This window comes from Helianthus annuus, chromosome 1, assembly GCF_002127325.2.
Source record: "Helianthus annuus cultivar XRQ/B chromosome 1, HanXRQr2.0-SUNRISE, whole genome shotgun sequence".
Lineage (NCBI taxonomy): Eukaryota > Viridiplantae > Streptophyta > Magnoliopsida > Asterales > Asteraceae > Helianthus > Helianthus annuus.
Window position 1 is genome coordinate 144,843,573 of NC_035433.2, and position 9,164 is coordinate 144,852,736.

Below are 9,164 nucleotides of genomic sequence, written 5' to 3' on the forward strand. Positions count from 1 at the left end.
TTCGGGCTGCTTCATCCTCCTGTAGCTTTGCTAACTGTTCCATGTGTGATCTTTGCATGGCTTGGAACAGTTCTTGCTCTTCCATGAACTTATTCATTCTTTCACGTTGGGCTCCTTGAGCGTCCCAGTATTCTTGCATTGAAGCTCCGTAAGACCCTTGCCAAGCTTCTCTCCTTTGATTGTATTCCCGACCTTCTCCTATACACGCGGAGACATTATCATATATCTCCTGTTGCCCCCTATCAAAATTTTTGTAAGAGGGCACACGTCTCCGAGTCACAAAACCTGCCACCTCTGCGTTAATCTCTCTGTGTGGCCGCATGTATCGTTGCCTCGGTCCTTGTGCCCCGGAAGGTTCAGCTTCCTGCTCCTCTTCTTCCTCCATCTCCACATCTTCTTCCCGCATGGGTGGTGCCCCAGAAGTACGGACCTCATACTTGTTCCCCAACTCATCGGTCACAACATACTTATTTCCCGAGAACTTGACCTCTATCTTCCAATTTTTCTTCATGTAAGCCACGTTAAATTCCTCCACTGGCTTAGAGACCCATAGTGCTTCCAGGGGTAAACAGTTTTGCTGCACAATCATGGCACTAATGAGGCGAGCATACGGATTCGGATGAGAATTCGGGTTGTTGGATGGATGGTAGATGGAATCGAGATCAAGTGTGATGAAAGATGGCTCCAAGACTAAGTTTCAAACTCCAAAAATGTGTAACTCCCGTATTAGAATCAATGAGAGCCAATGGAATTCGAACTAGATATCCTTTGTACCAAAAATCCCGTTTCGCGAAACCGACACCCGTCGCCGACGGGCCTGACACCGTCGCCGACGGGCTCCCAAAACTGCTACTTGGCCGACGGCCTAAATGACTGGTTACAGCCAATTCTGACTTACGGGACTTTCTGGGGCCCGTCCGGGACGGGTATACCCCCGTCGCCGACGGCCCCTAGAAATCCAATTCTCCATCGTTCGCTCCTTGCACTCCCGGTTGATCCGTAACGCATCCCGGTGCTCCGTTTTTCGACCCGGTGACCCGTAAAGCTCCCGAAAAGCTCCTTAAACTTCATCAATCCTGCAAAACACATTCTTGATTAAAAGTAGGCTATTCGAAACTAAAACTTTCATAAAAACGTTAAGTTAAACAATAACAAGCACCGGTTTCTAACCACGTATCACATCCCCACACTTGTCTTTTGCTTGCCCTCAAGCAAATCTGTTTTTTTACTTTCACGTGGGTCGAACAACAAATGCACATCCCATTCCCGAGACAGAAGTTAAGGTCTATTGTCATACAAAAGTTCAAACTCTTTACACATTTCACATATTTACCGGTTAAGTGAACAATCACATATACAAATGGTTATCCAAGATTAACTCGCCCGTAAAACTAACAACTCATGCATATCCCTCACAATGTGCTCTCCACTCGGCTTAAAATTTTCGCTAACATATGTGATGTATTAGCATTTCAACAATTAATCGCTCAAAACCGATTAGAACACGTACCCGCATAGGCTTGCAACTCAATCATTCTCCACTATCGAACACAAATACTAAGCGCAAGTCAAAAGGTCTTTGAGGGGTTGTAACGGGGCTAGGCGTAGGGTAGGAAAGAGGATATTTTATTGAAGTGGCTAAAGTGATGAAAATTCGACCTTTTATTACAAAATACTATCCTAAACAAAAGCAAACTATAAACATCCACTATGGGCAAAAACTTTCGCCTTTTATTCAACAAACTACTAGCACATCTTTTTGTGTTTTTCTCAATGCTTTTTCATTCTTTTTCGCAACATTTTCTGATTTTTTTTTTAAATAATACAAATGAATCACAACTATACAACTTGAGTTCCTATAATCGAATTTTCATCACACGGGTTTAAAAAGAAAAGGCTTATGGCTATGGCTACGTGGGTGATCAAACGAAAGGTCTAGGCTCAAAATGGGCAACTAAGGAGTTTGTTCGGGTAAGGATAGAAAAATGGTTTAAAGAGAAAAAAGGTTTACCTAATGCCTTAATCATTCTCGTGCTTGTATTTGGTCTATAGTCTCAAATGTATCAAAAGTTGCAAGTTCTACAATACGTGACTAATGGCCCACTCAAACAAAGAAACATGTGAATGTGCATCTATGATGTATAAAGGGCTCAAACCTCACGTATAAGGGTATGATATGTGATATGCATACATTGCTAGTTCCTTGGGCGAATTATTCTCAAATAACCACCCGCTAAATACCCGATATGCTTATTAATTTGAACTTGACCATGACAAAAGACCAAATGGTTTGTGACATCCTTCGTTGACTTGGTTACTTGTGCTTTTTGAGATTGCTTTGAAAACAAGACATTTTTGAAAAATTTTTGAAATTTTCCCCCATCCCCACACTTGAGGTAAACATTGTCCTCAATGTGTAGTATTTAAATGAACGGGTCAAAATCGCAAATTTTTACTACTCCCCCATCCCCACACTTGAGGTACATATTGTCCTCAATGTGTAAGAACTAGAGTTTTTTTAAAGCACAAGGGATGTGACACGGCTAACCTCCCCAAAATTACACCCCGGAAAATAAAATACAATTTACAATCCACTTATTTGCTACTAAAAATCAAAGATAAAAAGAAACGTATCCACCTGGTTTTTCGCTAGTTCCTCATGTGCTCTTCATCTTTTCAACAAAGCGGTCGTCTCACGAACATAGTGTACCTACAAATCTTAACCTTTGTGTAGAAGCATGTTTCTCACAACCATCAAAATTTGTTAGTTACCTAGTTCTACCACTTTTATGAAATTATTACCAAGCCATACATTATTTTACTTTTGACTTTATGTGGAAAATATTTTACAACAACAATAAACCTAACTCACTTTCGTAGGAATCACGACGGCATTTAGCATATGCACGCAAGCCCTTTAAACCTCCCGATAGCTCGGGAGGACGAGTCGGTCTCGTGAGGGTTATATAGGGAACACACCCACAAAGTTCATTTACCTAGACATAAATTAAATAAAAACGAAAAGAAATAACGGAATATAATATACAACAATAACAACATAAAACATACCATACCTCTACCGCTGATATCGCTCGTTTGGATCCATGGGCGGGTTGGGTTGGTATGGATAACCAGTGAGGGCCTCGAACATCTCCCTATAGTTATCTAAGGGGTTTTGCTCCCCTTGGGGCGGTGGTTGGTACAGGATTGGAACGAAGCTAGACCCTCCGCTTCGGGCCAATGCGGAGTCGGGTCGGATGGGCCTTGAGGATAGGGAAGATCGGAGTAATTTGTCCACCCCGAGTGCTCGGCGTAGGGGAGGCCGGCTTGGTAGTCTCTATGGTGTCGCTCCTGATCATGCAACACTTTGGCGTTATTAAGCGCCATCTGTTGAGAGACGTACATGACACTCCAACGGCGGCGGTTCAATTCTTCTTCTTGTTGTCGACGCGCCGCTTCCGCTTCTTCCCATGCCCGCCTTCGGGCTGCTTCATCCTCCTGTAGCTTTGCTAACTGTTCCATGTGTGATCTTTGCATGGCTTGGAACAGTTCTTGCTCTTCCATGAACTTATTCATTCTTTCACGTTGGGCTCCTTGAGCGTCCCAGTATTCTTGCATTGAAGCTCCGTAAGACCCTTGCCAAGCTTCTCTCCTTTGATTGTATTCCCGACCTTCTCCTATACACGCGGAGACATTATCATATATCTCCTGTTGCCCCCTATCAAAATTTTTGTAAGAGGGCACACGTCTCCGAGTCACAAAACCTGCCACCTCTGCGTTAATCTCTCTGTGTGGCCGCATGTATCGTTGCCTCGGTCCTTGTGCCCCGGAAGGTTCAGCTTCCTGCTCCTCTTCTTCCTCCATCTCCACATCTTCTTCCCGCATGGGTGGTGCCCCAGAAGTACGGACCTCATACTTGTTCCCCAACTCATCGGTCACAACATACTTATTTCCCGAGAACTTGACCTCTATCTTCCAATTTTTCTTCATGTAAGCCACGTTAAATTCCTCCACTGGCTTAGAGACCCATAGTGCTTCCAGGGGTAAACAGTTTTGCTGCACAATCATGGCACTAATGAGGCGAGCATACGGATTCGGATGAGAATTCGGGTTGTTGGATGGATGGTAGATGGAATCGAGATCAAGTGTGATGAAAGATGGCTCCAAGACTAAGTTTCAAACTCCAAAAATGTGTAACTCCCGTATTAGAATCAATGAGAGCCAATGGAATTCGAACTAGATATCCTTTGTACCAAAAATCCCGTTTCGCGAAACCGACACCCGTCGCCGACGGGCCTGACACCGTCGCCGACGGGCTCCCAAAACTGCTACTTGGCCGACGGCCTAAATGACTGGTTACGGCCAATTCTGACTTACGGGACTTTCTGGGGCCCGTCCGGGACGGGTATACCCCCGTCGCCGATGGCCCCTAGAAATCCAATTCTCCATCGTTCGCTCCTTGCACTCCCGGTTGATCCGTAACGCATCCCGGTGCTCCGTTTTTCGACCCGGTGACCCGTAAAGCTCCCGAAAAGCTCCTTAAACTTCATCAATCCTGCAAAACACATTCTTGATTAAAAGTAGGCTATTCGAAACTAAAACTTTCGTAAAAACGTTAAGTTAAACAATAACAAGCACCGGTTTCTAACCACGTATCATATATATATATATATATATCACTACTAGAAAATTGGGTATTTGCGACTGCATTTACGGTCGCAAAACGGTCACAATTGCCTTGTTGCGACTGGTTTGCGATTGTAAATGTGGTTGGAAAAACACTTGTCGCAATTGCCTAATTGCGATCGTTTTGCAACCGCAAGTGTAACTTGCGACTGAGGTTTGCGACCATAAGATTGGTCGCAAATATTGCGACCGCTTTTGATTTGTGTGACTTTTTATGTTGCGACCGTCTTGCGACTGCCTGCTTTTTACAAACTTGCGACTGTTTTGCGACCGCTTGTCTTGCGACTATTTTGCAACCGCTTGCTTTGCGACTGTTTAGCCGTTTTCAGTTGTACCTTCTTATAATATCATATTTATTAAAGTTCAAGCATTCATCGAATTTTCAAAATTATATAAAACATCCGACTTAAAACATCAAATATGGTTATCCCAACAAAATACATACTCAAAATAAAGTCTTTATAAGCTAACTCGATGATTATATCTTTTGAAACCTAAGTTTTAGCATTGATTCAATGTTCGTCATCCTTTCATTCATAGCCTCTTTCTCCGCCTTATCTTTTTCTTTTTCCATCACCAACCCTGCAATAATTCCGTTCAACCTTTCTTTCTCTTCTTCTTTTTCTTTCACTATCTCTTGGATGATCACGTTCAACCTTTCGATCTAAAACACAACCAATGCAATGTTTTAAGATTAAATATATAAAAAAATTAGATCTAACACTATACACATACGTACTGTAGGCAAACTTCTAGCTATAACCTAACATCATACTAACTAAAATAATGTTCAAGACTGGGGATGAACTGAACTCAAAATCGATGGTCCAGTTACTTGTTGAATTCCACATATTAAAAGGATTTTGAATTCTTTTTAACTAAGCTTGTTAATTTTCATACTTTACCTGTTAAATAAACTACAACCAAATTGAGCTATTTTATGACCTGTTATCAGCCTCTACATCGCCGCCATTAGTTACTTTACATTTTTACGTACATTTGTCAACCAAAATGTAAGTTTTCTTTCACCAGTACTCATTTGCAGGGTTAAAATAGTCATTTGTCACCCTGAACACTTATCAAAAGGTTTTGTTTATTCAGGACCCGATGAAAAACAGTTAATTGGGTTATACTTTATATGTGACAATTTTGATCAATTTACCGACTAGTTGGTCGATTTAGGTTGTGCAATCTCAAATGTGTACAACTTCTTAGTGTGTTTTTATTTCAAACCGCTTAAATATGGGTCAACGGGTCAAAAAGTTGTCCAAATGGTATTGTTTTGTGCATACAACTTCTTCGTTATGCCGGGGTAAAAGAGATGTTACATTGTGATTCATAGTATGTTGCAGTTTACCAGTAGTTTAAATAGACAATATACGAAACCCTAGTCCTAAGCAGTTAATATCGTCGATATATCGGTTATCGGTCTCCTGGTAAACTTCGGTGCAAAATATTGGGTAAAAGAGATGTTACGTTTTGTCTACGTCATTACCATTCTAGCCTACACTCCAGCCTACCAAACTTTCTGTTTTATTTCTAGCTTACGGTCTGGGGTACGGATCTGTTGGTAGCCTACGGGTCTGACCCAAATTGTGCGGGTTTACCAGAATGCTACAGGAAAAATAAACATACCTCGTGGTCTTCTCTGTCACGTACATATGGGTCACTAAAATTACTTAACCCATACACTTTGCCCTTTTTCTTTCCCCGGGCTGCTCGGAACCATAAGCCTTGGTCAAATATTGATTGCTGGATACAATCCTCCCCATACTTCTCCATAAGATATCCCTTGTATTTCTCCTATTGGAATGAAAATGTAATTGTGAGTCAAAAATAATATTAAATACTTTGCTAACTACAACTAGGGTCTCTATATATCATTATTTTAAGTTTAGACAATTAATAAAATTATCACATATTTTTCAAGCTAAAGACAGTTTTAAGGGGTTAAGGAAGCTCCTGAATATGGAGCTTACCAAAGTCTCTTGTGCCCGATCGTCAACCCACGCCAATTTTTTTCTTGTAAATTCCCTTCTAAGTCATTGTCCTCCAAATCAACGTCCTCCAAATCAACGTTCTCAACTATCAAACTTCTATAATCGAGTTCTTTATCAAACGGCCTATTTCCTTTTCTGAGATGTGTTTGCTTCCACATCTCAGAGTGTGATGGTTCACGACCAATTGTCTTAGCCTACAAAGGTAGTATAGTATATACATATATATAAGTTAACGAATAATTGTATATATTACCAGTTAAAGATGATGATTAACTTCTTTTACCACTTTTTTTTGGTAGTCACATACGTTTGTGACCCAAGGGTATGTTTGCCCCCTTTTGATTCGCTTCTAATGTTTTTGTTTCTTTGAGACTTTGCTTTCCATTCGGGCGTATTCGAGATTTCAATCATTTGTTTCCATGTCTCCGTTTTGATCCATGGTGGTTTAAAATCAACAAGACCAGACATATCGTCTTCAACTTGTACACCTTTTCTTGTTGCTATTGCTTTGGTAGCATCTCGTACCCTACTCATCATATTAGGGATTTTACCAGCAGTGGAGACACTGAAAAGTGATTTCCATGCCAAAAAACTCGTAGCAGCTTGTAACTTTGAAAAAATTGTAGCCTTTTCGCCCTCCCACAAAGGTTCATCAGCAGCTTCTAACATGTCATAGAATCTTTTTGCTTCTGGATTCGGGCCATGTCCTTGCAAAGTACTTGAAGTATAACCGCATGAATACAAGTTATCTAACACCATACATTTGCAACCATCATCTTCATTATCATCATCACCGTCATCACCATCAACTTCCATTGCAGTAGAAAACTGTCCATCCTCACGACCAGACTTTTCACCATGTTCACTCCATGTTTCATAGCGAAGCATGAAACCTTCCTTGTACAGGTGTTTTTGAACAGTGGCTCTATCTTTGTAGTTTATATTTTGGCATTTATAAGAAGGACATTTTATGTAATGTCTTGTCTCACCATGCATATTCACCCTCGTGTCAACAACCGCTTCTTTTGAAAATGCGAAGTCCAAAAACATATCCACATTGTCACAGTATTCAGAACTAAGAAATCCTTTACTATCGGTCTTTTCATACATCCATCCCCGATTGGTATACTACGCCATTACTACTCGACATAATGCAAAGTTAATTTGGGTTGTTTGCATATATAAAGCAGGACAAACGGGTTATGTTAACATATTTCCACAAAAGTGACCCATACATACAGACCTAGATGACTATGTGACCTCAGGTTGGTGATAGTAGGTGTAAAAAGAATCAGCAGCTAGAATCTTATGTAATGTCAGGCTAGTTAAAGAATCAGCATCTAGAATCTTATGTAATGCATTTTGGACCATCAAATATCAACATACTCTTTGCTATGAAAAATTTTTGACCATCTAATATCATAAAATCGAAAGAAATTATTATAAAATCGAGAGATTGCCTATGAAAAACAAACTGATTTGAATCTAAACAGCACGAATTCGTAAGCGATTAATTAAAAATGAAACAATTACTTAAATATGAGTGTTTTAAACAAACAAAAATGAGAAAACACATGTAAATGATAACTCAAACAAAACAACGGAAGTCAATATAGGATCTATTGCTTACAGTCAACATATCGATTACGATCAACATACACGTACATATACACATATTCAAACCTAAAACAGATTCATCTGAGAGTAAAACAGGTCTAAAACACTAAATTACAAATAGATCTACTAAAATAGAGATAAATTACACACTATATTGACTAAAATTGTTAAGCAAGAGGTGTAGAATGTGACTGACCTTAACAAATATCCGCAGACGAATTCTCTAGTAGATGATCTCCGGAATCAGATCGCCAGAGACGCGGATCTGTTTTGACTTAATTGCCGGAGTCACAGTTTAGGCGGATCTGTTTTGACAGAAGAGATGAACGACTTTATCATCAATCTTTCGGTCAATTTTACTTCGTAAAGTTGAAAAAGTTAACAGAAACCCTAAATTTTATCTGAGAGTGAAAATGAGAATTGTAGAAGAGAACTGACCGGTGAATGATGATTGGCTGATACAAGTGCGACGAGTCGGTGACCGGTGACCAGTGACCGGAGTCGGAGTTGAAGTTCTCCGGTTATCGGCGGTTCTGCTGTTCGAAGACGAGGGCACGGTTCTGCAGTTCTGCTGCTTTTAATTGAACAAATGGTTATTGTCATTTATAACCCATAACTTATGACTAATGCTGCTTTTTACCCTGAACATATTAATTTAATGTTTTTTTTTAATTTGAAACTGATATGAATGCTCCAACCTTTAATTTAACGTTGAATTAATATGTCCAGATATGGTGAAATAATCGAAGAGGAATTTATGGAGTAAGAGTTCGAAAAGGTGAAACCAAAGCTGACAACAAATTAAAATGGTAATAGATTTTCCTAAAAAAAATCCTCATTTTATTTATATGTGTTATTATC

General features: G+C 40.0%; 1 long non-coding RNA gene across 1 annotated transcript; it reads right to left on the reverse strand.

The window, feature by feature from the left end:
• Window positions 1–5,120: 5,120 nt before the first annotated feature.
• Window positions 5,121–8,869, reverse strand: LOC118481004. Its single transcript, XR_004864263.1, has 4 exons — window positions 8,742–8,869; window positions 8,500–8,608; window positions 6,322–6,489; window positions 5,121–5,350 (listed from the first exon to the last, which is right to left on the reverse strand). It is a non-coding gene; the product is annotated as an uncharacterized LOC118481004 (long non-coding RNA).
• Window positions 8,870–9,164: the final 295 nt, after the last annotated feature.